The sequence below is a fragment of the Rhinatrema bivittatum genome, chromosome 2 (assembly GCF_901001135.1).
Source record: "Rhinatrema bivittatum chromosome 2, aRhiBiv1.1, whole genome shotgun sequence".
In the NCBI taxonomy this organism is placed as follows: Eukaryota; Metazoa; Chordata; class Amphibia; order Gymnophiona; family Rhinatrematidae; genus Rhinatrema; species Rhinatrema bivittatum.
In genome coordinates, this window is record NC_042616.1 from 779,027,530 (window position 1) to 779,046,608 (window position 19,079).

Here is a 19,079-nt window from a genome sequence, read left to right on the forward strand (position 1 = left end):
TGGAAGGGAAATAGAACCAAAAGGTTACTAAGAGCCAAGAGTAACAGATAAGTATGAGAAAAAAAAAAGTGTGAAATGTGCTGGGCAGACTGGATGGGAAGTTTGGTCTTCTTCTGCCGTCATTTCTATGTAAGAGCAAATCTGGACTTCCTCCGTTTCCTGTGGGGACACCTGAGCTCCAGTTTCTGGCCATGTATTTGGACTGGATATCTGCTTGCTTAGACTTAGGAGTGTACACTTGCTCTGTCTCCTTTCTGTAAGTAAATGCTAGAAAGCATCGGCATCTCAGGAATAGCTCTAGCTTGGTTCACATCCTATCTCTCTAACAGAAAGTTCTCTGTTAAAATTGGAAACAACCTATCTGCCTCACACCCCCTTCAACAAGGAGTGCCTCAAGGATCATCACTTTCATCTACCCTATTCAATATTTACCTCACCCCTCTCTGCCACCTCCTCTCTGACCTTAAACTCAAATTCTACCTCTATGCTGATGATGTACAGATCATCATTCCCATTCACAACTCTATATCTGACGCCCTGGAGCACTGGGAAAAATGCCTTGCAGCCATCAACGCCCTCCTCACCAACCTTCAGCTTGCTCTCAACACCAACAAAACGGAACTCCTCCACATCTCCTCGCTCCCCCCTGACCGCCTGCCTAACGACCCTAAACTTAACCTCCTCACAGCTCAACCTTCCGTTAGAGACCTCGGAGTCCTTCTTGATCCCAATCTTAGTATGAAACCTCACATCAATTCCATCCTCAAAACTGGCTTCTTCAAACTCAATGTGCTAAAGAAACTCAGACCCCTCCTCTACGCCCATGACCTCCGCACAGTGATCCAAGCCACCCTCACCTCCAAACTAGATTACTGTAATGCCCTTCTCTTAGGGCTCCCAATGTCTTCTATAAAACCCCTCCAACTTCTGCAAAATGCTACTGCAAGACTCATTACTAACACACGCAAACATGACCATATAACCCCTATCCTCAAGGATCTACATTGGCTTCCCATAATGTCCCGTATACACTACAAAACTTTGACCATAATTCACAAGTCCATTCACACCCATAACTCCAACTGGCTCGACCTCCCTTTCACTGCCCCCCTGTCCACCCGAGCCACCAGATCCACCAACAAAGGCACCCTACATGTCCAATCCTTGAAATTGGCTCATCTCTCCTCCACCCGCGACCGTGCCATATCTATTGCCGGTCCGGCTCTCTGGAACTCCCTACCTGTCCACATGCGACTTGAACCTTGTGCAGTTAAATTCAAAAAGAAACTAAAAACTCTCCTGTTCAACCATGCCTACACAGAATAATTCCTTCCACTCCCCCCTCGTAGTCTCCCCATTCAGGTGACTCCCTCTCCTTATATTAAGGAGACATTCATTGTAAATTGTAAATTGTTTTGGTTATGATTTTCTTGTTTTCCCTGTCCTTCCTACTGCCTCTATGTTCTTCCCTCTCCCAGTTACATCCCCCTTGTTGAAATGTATTTTCCAATCTTTCAGTTGTTATGTGAACCGGTATGATGTCCCCACTAATACCGGTATATAAAAGTTTCTAAATAAAATAAAATAAATAAATGCTGATTTCCTAGTTTTAAAAATTAACTGTTTCTGGGTGGCGTAGATATTTTGGAGAGTGCAGCTTATATGGAGGCAGGGTCGCAGCTTCATTGCATGCTTGGGAATATAACCTTGCTTTTCCCGGAGAAATCAGAAATACATCTCCGTGCGTGCAGTGAGGCAAAGCAAGGACTGGATCAGCCTATTTAGGTTGACCTGGGTGTTTGGGGGGGCCTGGTGGATCTTCCTTTCCTCCTGTCCTGTTTCCAATTATTGTACAGAAGCTAATCCCTGAATGGGGCGTGGGAAGTTTTGGTGCCTCAGCTCATTTAGTCAAAACCATTTACTGCTGTCACTTCTTGCAGTTTTGTGTTAATTGAAGGATGGGGGGATGTGCAGTGCATTGTCAGTGGAAGCTTGATACTGCCTCATCTGTGTTCAGCTCTTAGGGTTAAAGAAGGAAATGATTTAGGGTTGAGCTAGTGTGGGTTAAAAGGACAGGGACTACATAATCTAGAACCACTGGCACAGAGGCCTCCAAATGGGAGGCCAGCCTGTGTTTCTGCAGGGCCAGCAAGGACATGGATCACGGATCCCAAACATTTCCAACGCAAGAAGATTTTGCAACACATTTGGAGGAGCAGGAGTGGCCATGGGGAGTGCCCAGGGCAGCAATTCAAAATGATGGGGGAGGGAGAGGTCCTCCCTAGCAAGGATCTTAGTGAGATAGCAAACATATCTGAAAGAGAGCTAAGTGAATTCTTAAAGGGATTTCAGTAATGACAGGTGTTGAGCTGAGCAGAAAGTCCATTGGTTAGCTAGAGAAACGTGAAAGAGAGCGATGTGGATGATATTGTGCATGGGGGTGCCAATGGAAGTTAGTAAATGTTGAAGAGCAATGCATGGGCTTAGGGAGGGTTCCTGGCAAGGTAGCCACATCTGTGACCTTCCGAGAAGTGCTACCTGCATACAGTCAGGAAATAGGCCGGATTGTCCCTACAAAACTTAAGCTAATGCTTGAAAAGTTGGTGTGGGAAAGAAGGTTTTGGGGTATATATTGCTGACCAGGGATGCACCTCAGCATAGGCAGTGGGTATCAGAGACCTAGGGAGGCTAAGCCTCCCAAACATCCAACCCGCTGAATCGAAGGCATCCCATGTGCCACCAGTATTTTAAAAATGCTCTCTTGCTAGACTCCACCAGGTTCATCTTAGGCTTGGGACAATGACTGAGAGAGAATCACATGCTGGGGCCTCTGCAGTGTGCGGCCGGCAAAGCTCATTCACCAGTTGCCAAACAGGAAACATTTGTCATGTGAGACCATTGCACTGAAGGAGGATGGAGCTGCTATATCCTGGGTATCACCACCATACCAATAAGTGTCAGTGAGCTGGCACATGGAAACAGTGGCAAGCAGCTGCACCACACACCCAAGTATTTTTAAAACTTGTGGACCAGTTGTGCTGATCTTGTGCATCTTGAGATCAGCACAGCTGACCTGAAAATTAAAAAAATAATCGCTCAGTGCTGTGTGTGTGAACCATCTCAGACACTCTTCAGGGATCGGGCTGCTCTTTCCTGAGAGATTTCATCATTAGAGAGCTTGGGCATGCAGGGGGAGAGCGGGTGGGGAAATACAGGAGGCAGCACATTTTAGTGCCTATCAGTTCCTACACCTGACTAAGAAGCTACTAGGGATGTGCATTCATTTCAAACAAATGGGGAATCTGAACCAAAACTGCCCATTTTAATTTTGTTCAGGTTACCTGAAAATAATGGTTTATCCCTACAAAAACCTTGACATTTTTCATGTGTTTTCATTTTGGAAAATCATGTGCGCTATTTCCTGAGGGAAAAACGGTGGCCCTTGCCACTAACCCTGGCCAGAGCTTGCATGGCTGGGCTGAGCCAAACCCAGTCAGGGCCTACTCAGGCCCTTTCAATACCCCACCCCTGCCAGGCTGCTGGGTCCATGGCCAGCCTGGTTGGGCTGACTGAAGTCCAGCTGAGGATTCCCTGGCCCCTTCGACCTTCCCTCCTGCCCCCAGAGAAATCAGCCATGGCTGGAGACCACCCCAGTCCCCACTTGCACCTTCCATTGGGGTGCCTGGTAGGAGAAAGGGGCAGGAGAACTGCCCACTTACTCCTGTCCCTGCTGCAATTCTCTAAAAAATGACACCCGGCTTTGAGAATGGCACCATAGTGACGTCAAAATGGCATCAGTCATTTTCTTTTATGGGAAAATGGGACCAGCCAGCCTTGAGTCCCTGGGCCCCTCCCCATGGCATGTAACCCTGGGAAATGTTTCGAGGACCCATGCTACATCAGCACTACCCACATTGCTGTTGTACCCCACTGTGTGCAACCTCATTATTGTACCTAAATGCAAACCCTATTTATCTATCATATGCTGTAGCATCACAAACTCTGCTTACATATCTGGGATCTCCCCATTCTGGTGTTTATAACCCTCTGCTTCCCTATCTGTTCTCCCCAATTGTTTATTATATCCCACTGCTTATCTATATTGAATTGCAGTCTTTTACCCAATTTATCCTGTACCTCACCCCATCTATCCTGCAACTCACTTTTTAATCAATGAAATAACTAAAAAAAAAAAAAAAAGGCAAGTAATAAATACCAAAAAATAAATGCATTTTGATGTCACTTTGGTTCTGCTCTCAGAGCTGGAAGCCATTTTTAAAGACTTGCAGCAGCAGAGGCAGGAGTGAATGGGCATTGCTGTTGCTCCTTTCTCCTACCAGGACCCCCACGGAAGGGTTAAGTAGAGGCTGGAGAGGTCTGTAGCCCTGGCTGATTCCCCTGGGGTGAGAGGGGAGCCTGGTGAAGCCTCAGCTAAGCTTGGCTCATCCCAGTCAGGTAGGCCAGGCCTCCAGCATCTTGATAGGGGATTGAAGGGCTGAAGGGGCCATGGAGGTGGCTCAGAGAGCCCCATTTCAGATTTTTTTTTTTTTTGTATTTGGGAGTTTAATGTTTATTTCAGCTTGGCAAACAAACCAAACCGAAATAAGCATTTAAACAAAATGAAAAAAAATTTCTCAGCCCCATAACAAAAAAAAAACCCGAACCGAATCACAATTATTTTGCCTGCACATTCCTACCATCTATATTTAACCCCTGCTGTGTCTGCATGCCGACTTTGAACTTCCCGTAGCCTGTGCTTGGTGTAGTCTCAGAATCCCAGACCTTCCGGTTTTCCCGAGAACGTTGCCTGCCTGCAGACTGCTGTGTGCCTGAGCATCAGCTCTTACGTTGATGTTGACAGTATCCAGGGCTATATATTGTATGCTGGCTCTGGCAGATTCAGTGCTTATATATATATATATCCTGCAGATAGATAATGACTCAGAAGCTTTGTAATGCGGTGGTGTTTGCAAGGCACAATATTAAATGGATTGCTACTTTTCTATCTGAAAAATCTTCCCTGTTCTTGGTGAATGGAGTTATTTTATCCATTACAGTGGAGGGATGTGGGATCCCTCAGGAGTCCCCTCTTTCCACACTGTTTAATATTCTTATGCAACCACTGGGATCATTACTTTCTTCCTTGGGTCTTCAGGCCTATGATTTATTGTGGATGATACGCAGTTAATCATTGTACCACCGGGCAGAGATGTGATAGTGATAGTTTGGGATTTGAAGATTAAATTGACTATTATATCAGATTGGCTTCTCCAGAGTAAATTAGTCCTTAACTCTTCCATAACTGAGACTCTGAGAAGTGGGGGCTTAGTCCCAGGGGTTGGTCCTCTGTCCCTTCAAGCTGGAGTTCAGCAAATTTCACCTAGGTAGGGGGTGAAAGATTTGGGAGGCCTTTTGAGCCCACATTTACTTGGGAGACTCATGTTTCCCAGACAGGTCGTGCAGTATTTTTAAAGTTACAAAATATAAGGAACTTGTGCCCATTTTTGGATGTAAAATCCTTAAAGACGGTGGTTCATGCTTGCGTAGGGTCTCATTTGGACCACTGTAACAACCTATCCATGGCCCTATCTTTGAGGCTCACGTATAGATGAAGTTGGAGGAATAGCCTCGTGGTTAGAGCAGTGGACTACAAACCAGGAGACTAGTGCGTGAGTCCTGCTGTCACTCCTTGTGACCTTGGGCAACTCACTTTACCCTCCATTGCCTCAGGTACAAAAACTTAGATTGTAAGCCCTCTGGGGATAGAAAAATACCTCAGTACCTGAATGTAAACAGTATATAAAAATAGTAAATAAATAAAATGCCACAGTTAAGGTTCATTTTGTCCTTATTGCTTGAGACCCTGCACTGGCTTCCAGTGGTGGCTCGATTCCAGCTTAAGATTTTGACTTCAGTGTTTACAGTGATGCGTGGTAGTGTTTAATAAACAGGGCAATCTGTGTTCTAGTCAGTTACATCTTTTAACTCAGTACATGGCTCTCAGATTAAGGCACATGTTTTTTTAATTATTGCACTAACCTTATGGAAAAAAAAACTCCCAGTGGAGATTGGACAGGAGATGAATTATTTAACGTTCCATCATAATTTGAAAACCTTGTTCTTTAGGAGAAGTTAGATTCAGAATGGGTGAATAAGCAGCTATTTGGTTTCTTTTTTCGAATTTGTTTATTTGTGGATTTAATTTGGGGTGGGAATTTTATGTTGGATACTTATGAAATGTTATGCAAATTTAAAATGTATATTTATTTATTTATTTTGAAAGTTTATATACCACTAAATACAAAATTAGGTTCTAAGTGGTGTACATCAATTACATAAACACCTGTTGTAAACAACTTTGGGTGAATTAGTTGAGAAATATTTTAAATACATTAAAATAAGCATGGGGGAGGCACAGACGTCTATTCCCCATAAGCAAAAATCCTAAATCGACAATGCAATAATACCTAGAAGACAATCTTCAGAAGTAGAGGAGGATGGCTGATGAAAGAGTTAATGAAAATAGAAAGAGAGCAAAAGGAAATCCAGAGAGACTGTGGCAGAGCATTGTCTTGGAGAGCTGTGTGGGTGAATGCTCAGTCTTGCTAATAAACGGGCCGATACAGTAAAAATCACGGGACAGCGGGCGAGCGCCCGCTCTCCCAGCGCGCGCACAGGACACTCTCCTGTGTGCGCGATACAGTAATTTAATTTATTTAAATTAGGGCCGGCGGTAAAAAGAGGCACTAGGGACACTAGCGCATCCCTAGCGCCTCTTTTCGGACAGGAGCGGCGGCTGTCAGTGGGTTTGACAGCCATCGCTCAATTTTGCCAGTGTCGGTTCTCGAGCCCGCTGACAGCCACGGGTTCGGAAACCGGATGCTGGTAAAATTGAGCGTCCGGTTTTCAACCCGCGAGCTGTGGGACTATTTCAATTTTTTTTTCTTTTCTTTTTTACTTTTTTTTAACTTTCGGACCTCCGACTTAATATCGCCATGATATTAAGTCGGAGGGTGCACAGAAAAGCAGTTTTTACTGCTTTTCTGTGCACTTCCCCGGCGCCGGCAGAAATTAACGCCTACCTTTGGGTAGGCGTTAATTTCTTAAAGTAAAATGTGCGGCTTGGCTGCACATTTTATTTACTGAATTGCGCGGGAATACTTAATAGCGCCTGCAACATGCATTTGCATGTTGCGGGCGCTATTAGGTTCGGGGGGGGTGGGGGGGGTTGGACGCACGTTTTCGACTCACTATTTTCCCTTACTGAATAAGGGGTAAAGCTAGCGCGTCGAAAATGCACGTCTAATCACGGGTTAATGGAGCACACTGTTCTGAGTCGGCCTGAAAGTCATGGCACCAAAGGCCACCATGGCAGAGGCAGACTTGAATGTAGTTCAATTACCAAATCTTGGTCTTATGGAAATCAGTATTGGGATGTGACCACCTCAGGCTATAAACCCCTTCAGCACGGACTGAACAGGAACTAAGGTGTGAAGTGAGTAGCTCCTTTTATATACCATAACATACCTCAGAAAACACTGCAGCATTCATTGGAATATTTAAAGGCGGACTACATTTTCATATTAATATATTTCTGACTCATAATTTATCAAATGTGGCATATACAATACATTATTTTTAATGACTAACAGCCATTCCTTTACTTCCTGCTAGACCAGTCCTTAGATGTGGGATATCTCCTCCCATTGGCTGATGGAGACAGAGGACACACCTCTTTTATGACCTCATTTTGAGCTATAAGGGAGATGTGGTCCTTGGCACTTGCCAGTAGTCTCTGGCTCCAGCACGTGAAGGCCAGTGAGGACTGATCACAGAGTTCCCAGAGCCTAAGTGGCCTGATTGAGCATTCTTTGCTCCCGGAGCAATAGTTCCTAGAGGCTGATTTATCCAGCAGTAGCCTATCTCCCAGGAGTAGGCCTGGTTGAGTTCCCCCAGTACCCTTAGGGGTCTGTGCATGCCCTGGAGAAGGGGATTTTTCAAAGGGGGGTTAATCTCTGAGTAGGGTCCTCACATTCTATCTCTCCTTTCCTCTCTTTCGCTTTCAACCTCTCACCCTACTGCCTCCCCTCATCTGTTTGGCAGTCTGGGGCACTGGGGAAAAAAGAAGTTATCCCCTGTCCCTGGAGGAAAGGAATAACCTCTTTAGGTTGCCCGGGATAGACACCCTGTTCTCAGCAGTAACATGTAAAACAACAATCCCAGTAGAAGGGGGAACGGCCTTGAAAGTTCCTCAGGATAGGAAAACAGAGGCCATTCTAAAGCAGATGCTTTCCACTAATACCATGGCAATTCAAACCTCCATCTGTGAGGGCTGTGTGACCTGAGCAACCTTGAGCTGGATTCAACATCTCCCGGCGAGCAGGGATACAGAATGTCTAGAGTTAGACTTAGCATTCTTGGAAGATGTCTGTCCATTCCAATGTCATCCTCTCCCCACCATTCCCTTCAGGACTGGAGGGAATTTGGGAGGAACAGGAGGGGAGGGACTCGGTTAGGGAGCAGAGCGACTTGGCTTTTGTCTAATCCAGCCTCACCCTCACCTTCCCCTTCTGTTCCCTGCAATCTGCCTGGGAAGGCAGGGGCTGGATTATGAAGAAACTTCCTCCCTTCCCCTCTCAGTTGTTTCTTAACTTGTCTAACCTTTCCATACCCTTTTTCTTGCCCCTCTCCACAACCTTTTCTAGTTCTGCCTTGCCTTTTTTGAGCTGGGGTGACCAGAACTACACACAATACTCAAGGCACAGTTGCAGCATGGCTTCATACAGAGGCAACATGATATTTTGCATTTTATTCTCTATTCTTTTTGGGATCATTCCTAATATTCTAATTGCTTTTTTGACTGTTGCTGCACACTGATCTGAGGGTTTCAACATATTGCCCACAAAGACTTCAAGGTCCTTTTCCTGGCTGGTGACTTCTAATATGGAACTCAGCACTGTGTACCTGCAGTTGGGATTATTTTTCCCTATGTGCATCATATTCCACTATTCCACATTAAATTTCATCTGCCATTCAGTTGCCCTGCCTCCTAGCCTCAAAAGGTCTTTCTATAATTCCTCCCAAGCCACTGCAGCTTTAACAGTTTTGAATAATTTTGGGTCATCTGCAGATTTATCACCTCATTCATTGTTCTCATTTCCAGTTCATTTATCAATGTGTTAAACAGCACAGATGTCAGTACAGATCCCTAGATCACTCCTCTAATGACCTTTCTCCATTTGGAAAACACCATTTAGTCTTGCTCTCTGTTTCCTACATTCTAAATAGTTACCAATTCACAAAGGACAGTGTCTTCTAGTATTTGACTTTTCAAATTTCTGAGGAGTCTCTCATAGGGGGGGGGGCACCTTTGTTAAATACTTTCTGAAAAGATAAATGCACTATATCCACTGGCTCACCTTTTATCCACATGTTTATTTACACCTTTAAAAAAAAATCTAGCAGATTTGTAAGGCAAGACTTGCTTGGCTAAAACCATGTGTTGACTCCTCCCCGTTTGAGAAGGTTGTTGAATCAACCCTGCAGATATTGTAGCTTCCTTCAGATGAATGAATTAGTTTGTGGGAGCTTCAGTTTTGTTGATTGTGCAGCAGATTGTAAATTGTGCAGCAAAAAAGCTCCTGCAGCAGCGGCAAATTCACAGGAGCCTGGGGGCATTCCCCATAATTGGTTAGGTCGAGAGAAGACCAGAGGTCCTTTGAATCCAATTTCTTCTGAATGCCTTACATTGTCCCTGAGTGAAACTGATAAGATTGGATATCAAATTTCAATAAATAATTTAATATAATAAACCAGAAGAATGCAATCTCGCCCCCCCCCCCCCCCCCCCCCCCCGTATACACTATGTTATCTGTATCCATTCTCCAAGATTAGCCAGTCAGAGTGGATGGGAAATAGATCCTTCTATGTTATCATCGTTATCTATTATGTGTTAGGCTCAGAAGAAAAATGAAGAGGATGCCTGGAATGGCCTAACAGCAGAAACGCTGGAGTGGAATTTAAAGATACCTGTTTCTAATGGTGGTGAAAACTGTTTGTCTCAGAGAATGCCTCCTTGATTTTGTTTGTTGTTCTTGGGTACCAGGAATACTTCAGGGGCAATCATCATCCTTCTCTTGATTTCTTTCCCCTCCCTTTCCTTCTGCACATTATTAGCAAGTAGCCCCTCACCCTGAATTCACTAGAAGTTCACTTATTCTCTACCTTCTTCAGGGTATTTCTGGAAAGAATCCCCTATGTATCCTGAGGGCGTAGTATATTCTGCAGTGAATACAGGACGCCCCTTCAGTGCTACCAGTGCTGGGTCGCAACAGATCCAGCACATCCCCTGCCTTTATATTCAGCAACTATTCTTTTTTTCTTTGAAATTCCTCGCCACATAATGATTTTCCAGTGATGAAGTTGAGCAGGAAGTTTTGCAATTATAGAAACCCCTTCTTCACATGCCAGTAGCATCTGAAGAAAGGATCTATGTGGTCTTGAACACTCATATATTAACATCATCTTTCTGCAATTGTTATGTTGGGCCAATAAAAAAAAATCCAGTTCCTGCTAAATCTTTTCCATATAGGGTAGAGTTTCAGCATGGTGAGCTTTGCTTCTAGACTCTGGATTTTTGACAGAGCAGCTTCTGTAAATCCTGGTTAATCTGTCCATCTCAAATTTTGGTTTGACCAGCAACAGCAGAAAAGCAAGAAAACTAAATCACATTCCGCACACTTATGAGCTGTGCGACTTACCTGCTGTGGGAGTGGGAAGCTCAGGGGTGGTGAAGGAGCCACAGCTGGATGAGTTTAGCTCTTGAAAAAAAAGAGAAATTGCAGAGCCGAACCTGTGAGTGTGCTGGGATGACGGGATAAACCCATGGGATTCCAGTAGTAATGTTTTCAGCATCATTGTGGGAAACAAACTTTGTGCTTCATTAGTCAGAGTTGTTAATGCATGCCCAATTCATTTAATTTGTGACTGATGCTTTAAATGTGACTGGTGTATACCAATCAAGAAATCTCTGGAAACCAGTCCATTACCACATGCTTTGTATGAAGTATCCAAGTTCATCACTTTGATACTTGGGCCAGTTACTGAGATATTCATAGACTCTCAGCCCCCAGAGGCCTTACTGAAGCCTTGTATCTGCACATAACAAATAGAGATGTCATCCTAGGGTAACTGATGCCCTAAAGCATGGCTCTGGAAATTGAAAGGTTGTGCCATTAAGAGGTAGGAATTTCGGTTGCCATGTTAGTCCACTTGGTTATGTAAAATTAAGGGTCAACAAACAAGTTATAGATGATACCTTTTGATTGGACTAATAATACAACTGTGGCTAGTTTTTAAGAGTTATCCACTCTCTTTATCAGGTCAATGAAGAAAAAGTTCAGTTGCACTGACTTTAAATAGTAGGAGTCAACTAGGCTGCCTGCACATGCCATTACAGCTCAGTAAAGGGAAGGGGTTGACAGAATGGAAATCAGCTGGAATTAGGATGATCAAACATTTTGAAACAAACACAAAAGGACTTAATAAGACCTTAGCTTTCTCATTATCAGATATAGGCCCTTCCAACTGTAAAGTTTTACTATCTCATCAGCTCTGTCAAACCCAACCTCCCACTCCTACTTCCTTCCATTTACTGAGCAGCACACAAATAAAGGTTAACAAATAATAACAAATCATGTAAAATATATACAGTGGTGTCCCCTAGTCCTTCAAGTTAGGACTAGGGGACACTCCTTGAAGTTAGCAAGTAGCACATTTAAAACTAATCGGAGACCATTCTTTTTCACGCAGTGCACAATTAAGCTCTGGAGTTTGTTGCCAGATGATGTGGTTAGGGCAGTTAGTGTAGCTGGGTTTAAAAAAAGTTTGGATAAGTTATTGGAGGAGAAATCCATTAACGGCTAAGTTGACTTAGGGAATAGCCACTACTATTACTGGCATTAGAAGAATGGGATCTACGTAATGTTTTGGGTACTTGCCAGGTACTTGTAACCTGGATTTGCCACTGTTGGAAACTGGATGCTGGGCTTGATGGATCCTTGGTCTGACCCAGTATGGCAACTTCTCATGTTCTTATGTACATTTCTTATCTAGCTTTCAGAAGGTAATACTCCCTTTCTTAGGTCAGAATATAAATTACGCTCCTTCAATATCACAATGACCATGTAATGCCACTTCTCATGTCACTACATTGGCTATCTCTCAATCCTCTCTTACTCGCATATAAATGCATTCAGTCTGCAGGCTCACATTACCCATCTTCTCTTCTGTATCTGTACACCCTTCCTTGTGAACTCCGTTCATCGAGCAAGTTGCTCATATCTGTGCCCTTCTCCTACTCTGTTTCCAACTTGCTGGACCATAAGTCTGGAAAAGACTTCCTGAGTCCACATGTCATTCTCTGTCTCTGCCCATATTCAAATCCACTTTATAAGCTGACACTTCTGAAGCTGCTTTAAATTCTAGGCACTTTTCATAGACTTGTCATGTATAATTGTCTTGATTACATTGCAAGTTCCATGCAGCAGGGACTGTCTCTTATCCGCATATGTCTAGTAGTGCTGAAGAAATGATAAGCAGTAGTAGCAGATAGCCTAAGACTTAGATGATTCTGTACTATTTAAATCCATCATCACGGCACTGCTTCTTCACTGACCGGATCAAGAGAGGATAAAGCTGGAAAACTTGGTAAAGATGTAGTGAGTTAGTCCAACAAAAAGGCATCACCTACAATTTGTTTTGACCCTTAACAGGGGGGCGGCAAATCCTGTACTCTTCCTCAAGGTTCCTGATGTTTGCCCAGGTCAGAGACAGGGCACTAGGCTTGATGGACTCTTGGTCTGACTGTCACCCTTCTTGTGCTCTCATAGATCTTTTTCACGGGAAAAGCTGCCCAGTGGTCAGTTTGAGGCCCTGAAATATGGCTGAATGTCGGTCATGAAGAAGATATAAAATAGGCTACAAGGACTCAAGATTCAAAAAAGAAACAGTGAGCATTAGGGACCCCTTTACATTTTAATCTTCAGATGGCAATACCAGTAGAGGTCTGTGGGTCCAAAATTAAAGTTTGGAATCTGAAATGTTTCTTGCTGGCTTTTGTTTTTGGAAGTTCTAATTAGAATAAAACCTTTCAAAACACCACTTTGGTAAAAATCAGCTGTTTTGTCTATCACATAGTTAGTTTTCAAAAATGAAAATAAACAAAAGAATTTTCCATTTAAGTTTACCGAAGCCCCAACAAGCGAAGAAGTGTTTAAAATGCCCAGGATACGCTTGTTAGACACGATTGCCAAAGTCCGGCCATATTTTAATTCCATCAGCTCTTCAAAAGTTCACCTGTTTGCTTTCAGGAGTGCACCAGGCATTCTGCTTAGGTGCTTAGATATCTGTGAAAGAAGCGCGCCATTGCTTCCCCGGCCTGGTCTTTGCTGCCCCCTTGTGACATGTTATGGGCATCACCCAAAAGAAAAAAATGAGTGCCTTGTCAGTCTACTGGAAAGCACTGAGATAAAACATTAACAAAATAAAAAGAAGGAGAGACCTTTTGTTAATCCATCTATTGACTAGCTTCTAGGAGCTATGACTCCCTTCTTCAGGTCAGATTCTAGATCTCTTTACTAGCTTCCAGGAGCTACGATGCATTCTAACCTGAGGAAGGGATTAATAGCTTCCAAAACCTAGTGAAGAGATGTATTAATTAGTCCAGTGAAAAGGTATTGCCTTATTTTTCTGTGTGTGGTTTTTTTTTAATTAACTTTTCTTGCCTTCCACACAAAAAATTGTCATTTTCAGCAGTTCCATGTACTAAATTGTTAAGTACAAGACTGTTGTTGTTGCTGGGGTTTTTGGTTTTTTTTTAATAAAACCAGTTCATTTGCAAATCTACCTTGCTATTCGGACATGTTATAAATGCACTTCAGAATCATACGTGTAAGCATAAGATATTGCATGAGCATTTCCCAGAAAGATCTCGGGTTGCAGTGTTTGCCTTGCCATGCTTAATTGTCTCCCACTACCATAGCATGCATTTTTCATGGTAGCAGAGAGGGTCACTGGAATGGGTCACTTCAGTGCATCTGAAGGTGAAGGGACAGTGTGAAAGTCATGGACCAAGCCACTGCAGTGTATTTTCTGGCCTTCCAGTGTTCATGTTCTCTGAATGGTAAACTTTCTTTTTTAATCGCTGACATAGTTATTACCATTGCTTGGGGGGAAAAAAAGCTAACACACCACATTTATATCTCCCTATTATATCTCTGAATAGGGAGATATAAATGTGGTGTGTTAGTTATTATCATTGCTTGGAAATGTTTGAGTGACTACCACCTCTCCAATCCTTCATAGAGCCACGTAGATTTTGAGTATAGCTTTTTTTTTTGCCATGAAAATATCTTAAATAAGATTCTCTCTTGAGCTATATTGAGTTTCTACAAATGTGTGGTGCTCAGAGCTGGCTTTAGACCTTTTTCTTCCAAATAGATTTCCAGACATGCTATTCTATGGGGCAGGAATCGTCATCTGTTTTCTGCATGCATGGCGAGGAGATTAATGCAGCGCTAGAGAGGATGCATTATTCGAATCTCCCCTTCCATCCCAAGTTTATTTTCCTTGTTTTTTGTAACTTTCCCTCTCCCTTTTTCTGATTCACTGTATTTAAAGTTCAAGGTTCTTATTGAAAATATTGTTTTTTTACGTTACGTTATGCTTTACACTCCTTGTTATTTGTAAACCGGGTTGATGTGATGCCTATCATGAAACTCGGTATAACAAAAACAATAAATAAATAAATAAATAAATAATTCAGCCAGGAGTCCCAGTCATCTGACTTGCCCCACAAACCTCAGGGAGGAACCGGATATTCTGTGCATCCTCTAGCAGCCCTGAGTAGAGGCTGCAGCCTCCAGGCCCTGCTCTAGAGGTACAATGGCAGTAAGCAGGCTTGCCAATGAATCAACACATTCAAACTTACCTTCTGAGCATTCTGTGTATGTAAATACCGAAAAACCTCCAGTGGTTTAATTACATGACAACTAATGCTGATAAAACCCGGAGGCCTGGAGTAAAATGGTCAAACAAGTCGAACTCTGCAAATTTGTGAAAATATTCACTATAATAGAAAAAGCTTGACATTATGAAAAGGCAGCGCCCACTTTCCTAATGCGCGAATGGTGCCCGCAAGGGGTGGCGCCATGCAATACTCAAATTAGGGGTTCACGCTAGCAAGGAGACGCTAGGGTTGATTGCACGACCTTAGCGCCTCCTTGCTAACGCCACCCTGCTGCGGCTGCCGGTTATGAAGACCGATGCTGGTAAACTTGGCGTTAATAGCTGAGCGATAAATGTGGTCTGAGACGCACATTTATTTTCTTGCATGCAGAGTGAATGAGTAATAGGCTCATTCACATGCATTTGCACGTGATGAGCGCTAACTCATTCACTCCGCGTCAGACGCGCGTTAAATAGGCGCTAATCCCCCTGTTGCATTAACCTTGGCAGCGGGCACCCAGGAGAGATGGCTGTCAGCGGGTTAGGAAAATGGATGCTCAGTTTTCCTAACCTGTGCAAAGCCTTTATCGGCCTGCTTGATGGCAGGACAGGGGTGAGAGCACGCCTGCTGTTTTGTAGAATATCTAAACTTGTTATGGAACAGGGAACGAGAGGAACTGCTGCTGGAGGAAGGCGGGAGGCACTGTCAGGCCGATGGAATAAAGTGAACGCAAAAATGCGCATCCAGACTGGATGCACGTTTTTTGAACACGCGCACAATCACCTCTCCTGAGTGCTCGATGCAATAGGAAAATGAGCTGCCACGCTAAAAAGGACACACTAGGGATAAGTTGTGCGCCCCTAGCGTGTCCCTGGCATCAGGCGCCCAGGAGATGTGGCTGAGTGCCGGTTAGGGAAAAGATGCTCAATTAATGGGCGTCCATTTTCCTAATCCGCTCACAGGCACAGGTTAGGAAAACAGACCCTCAATTAATGGGCAATACTAAGTAGGAAAAACTATGGGATAACAGTATTTTTATTTATTTATTTATTTATTTATTTATTTATTTATTTAACAGTTTTTATATACCGACCTTCATAGTGAATAACCATATCGGATCGGTTTACATTTAACAAGGGTATAAAAGGAGTAACAAATTCAAATGAGCGAAAGATAAACAATAGGTAGGAATAAGTCAAAGTTACAATCAACAGGGAGAGAGAACTTGGAAGCTTGCAAGCAAGCTGGAAGGAAGGTAAGGCCGGAGATAAACCAGTGACTTTTTTTGGACTTTTTTATGGCTTTATGGGGCATTTTTTTGGACTTTTTTATGGCTTTATGGGGCATTTTTCAGATGGTTCGGAGCGCATAAAGGCTTAATGGCAGCCCCATTAAGAAGTTACCGTTTCTCTCGTTTTCTCTCCTTCTATCTTTTGCTGGGGTCCCTTTTCGATCCCCAGTTACTCTTAGTTCGCCACCTCCCCCCCCCCCCCCCCCCCCTGTTATTTGTAATTTCCACCTTTTGTTATCATGTAAACCGATATGATGTGTATTTTAATGTCGGTATAGAAAAACTGTTAAATAAATAAATTAAATAAATAAATTAAGTTTTTCGTGTTAAAATAGCTAATAGCTAATAGCCTCATCTACATGCATTTAGATGTGATGAGTGCTATTAGCTACCTGCTGGTTTGGATGTGCTAATCTCCTTATTGCATCGGGTGTTAGCCTAGCTGTCCAAGCACTCGTTATCCTGTGTGCTTGGCTCAGCACACGCTATTGTATCAGCCTGTGTAGAACAAGCGAGGTGGGAATAAAATGGATATTCTAGCCTATTCATTTCTTGACATCTGCAAAGGAGGGCTGTCTAGCACGATTGCAGTAACTCATCCGTTCGTTCATGTCTCGGCGCTGCGTGGCACTGTACACTTCAGTTTGTCTCCTCCCTGTCCCGGATACGCACTCAGGGGATATGAATTCAACATGTGATTGAGACTTATCTGTAGAACAAGGTTGCATCGGAGGCGTCGGCTTAGAGAGGAGGAGAGGAAATTCCATGCAGCTGTGTCCCTGTCCTTAGGTGTCCCCTTAGGTTTTCAGGTTTTGTCCAGTGCATAAGCATGGAGATAGGTTTGCATATAGTTGAGACAGTGTGCATGCACTGCTATCTCATGCATACTCTTTAGAGATATCCTGAAAACCTGACCCATTTGCAGCCTTGGAGGACTTGGAAGTGAATACCACTGCCTTATCTAGTTTTCAGAATATCCAGAATGAAGATAGGTGAGAGAGATTTGCATGTGCGACCTCCACTGTATGCAGATCTCTCTCTTACATATTCCTTGTGATATCCTGACTGGGGCGCTCCAGGATGGGGGTGGTGTGCGACAGCAGAGGGGCCATTTGGAGCATTTGAATGTAGCCAAAAAAATGGGCACTCTCTATCTATCTCTCTCTGCTCCTGTAAAAATTATTGAGATTTTTTTCCTTCCATAAAATGACAGAATTAGTTTAGGATTTGAAATTGTGGGCAGATTGTGGAAAATCAAAACAGGCCTTCCACCTCTCTGTGCAGAGCCAAAAAAAAAAAAAAAGGATAAAAGCTATAACTGGACTATTATGGTTCTGGGAATGCAGACCGTGCACATGTAGCAAGTGACCCAAACTAAGGAAAAGAACAGCCATAAGAAAGCGTAAGGAGAAAATGGAACTAGTAATTAATATTGAAAAAACAGAATTCGTACACCTTGAACGAAAAAAAACTGAATTAATCCAGAATCCCATAAAAATTAGAAACGATCAGATAGTGGAACTAACCGAAAAAACTCGAAACCTAGGAGTAATAATTGACAGTGAAATCAACCTCAAACAACACATATCATTGAAAGTCAGAGAGGGGTACGCGAAACTAATGGTCCTTAGAAGGCTAAAACCACTACTAACCCTAGCACACTTTCGAACTGTTCTTCAAGCACTTAAGGAGGCCCGCCTCTTGAGGCATGAGCCGTATAACTGGGCAGACGTGCGGCAGGCAAGAGGGAGGGGGGAGGGGGGAGGGGGGCACAGCCTAGGTGCGGACAATGGGATTAGGGGCCAGTTCAAACCTGGGCATGAGCCAATGAGACAAGGAAGGCGGCGTCTCTGAGCTCGGGTACTTAGAGGTAGGGCGGGGTGGGGGGAGCACATTTGCAGCCTGGAAGCGAGAGCAACAGGCTGACCTCAGCACGGCTGTGCTACAACAGTTTTGCTTTTACTTTCACTTTGCCTCCAGCACGGCCGTGCTGTAAGAGGAGCAGATCAGCTAAAGGAGCAGGAACGATTTCTTTGATTACATCATTGGGTAAAGTACATAGATTTTGTGGCTTATAGGCAAAATGTTGAGAATATTAATGGTAATTGTGTGTTGCTAAGGTCTGGAAGGTATGCTCACCCCCCCCCCCCTTTTGCATTGAGCTGGCTCTGCATTACCAGTACTTTATTTAATGAAAAGGCTTTGAATGCATGGCTGCTTCTGCCTGGAATGTTATTTTATTTAAGGAAATGCCTTAGCACATGGCTGGTTATATATATTTTAACTAATATATATTTAGTGAAATGCCATGGGCTCTCGGCCACACTTTACCTGTTATTATATATATATATATTTTATGAATTCATGGCTGGCTTTCAGCACAATGCTTGCTCTGCATGTTGCTGTATTTATTGAAAGGGCAGTGAGTGCAGGGCTGGTTATCTTTCACTTGTAGCCTCTTAGAAACGCCATTGAAGGGGTCTACACATGGTGAAAGCATAGGTGGTTAGAGCACATGGCTGGCAGTAGCAGGCTTGGTAGCTCAGTGGTTAGAGCACTGATCTTGTAGGCTTACTTTACTTTAAAATCGATGTTTTCTATGTATTGCTTTACCCCCCCCCCCGCTCTCTAAATTGCTAGGAAGTGGGCAGGCTTCATGTCTACCATGCTACCTCAACATCCTGCGGATGTGCTTTGTTATACCTAAGTAATCTGACAATTAAAAAGTAGCCAGCATTCCGTAGTTGGGAATTCTGATGATATGTCCGTGGGACAGCGGTA

The 19,079-nt window shown here is 43.5% G+C and overlaps 1 protein-coding gene across 2 annotated transcripts in view; it reads left to right on the forward strand.

Annotated features, from left to right (window-relative positions):
• The window catches only part of CCN4 (cellular communication network factor 4), a 52,012-nt gene that overhangs the window by 9,766 nt on the left and 23,167 nt on the right, over positions 1-19,079 (forward strand). The gene's annotated exons all lie outside the window — the stretch shown is intronic.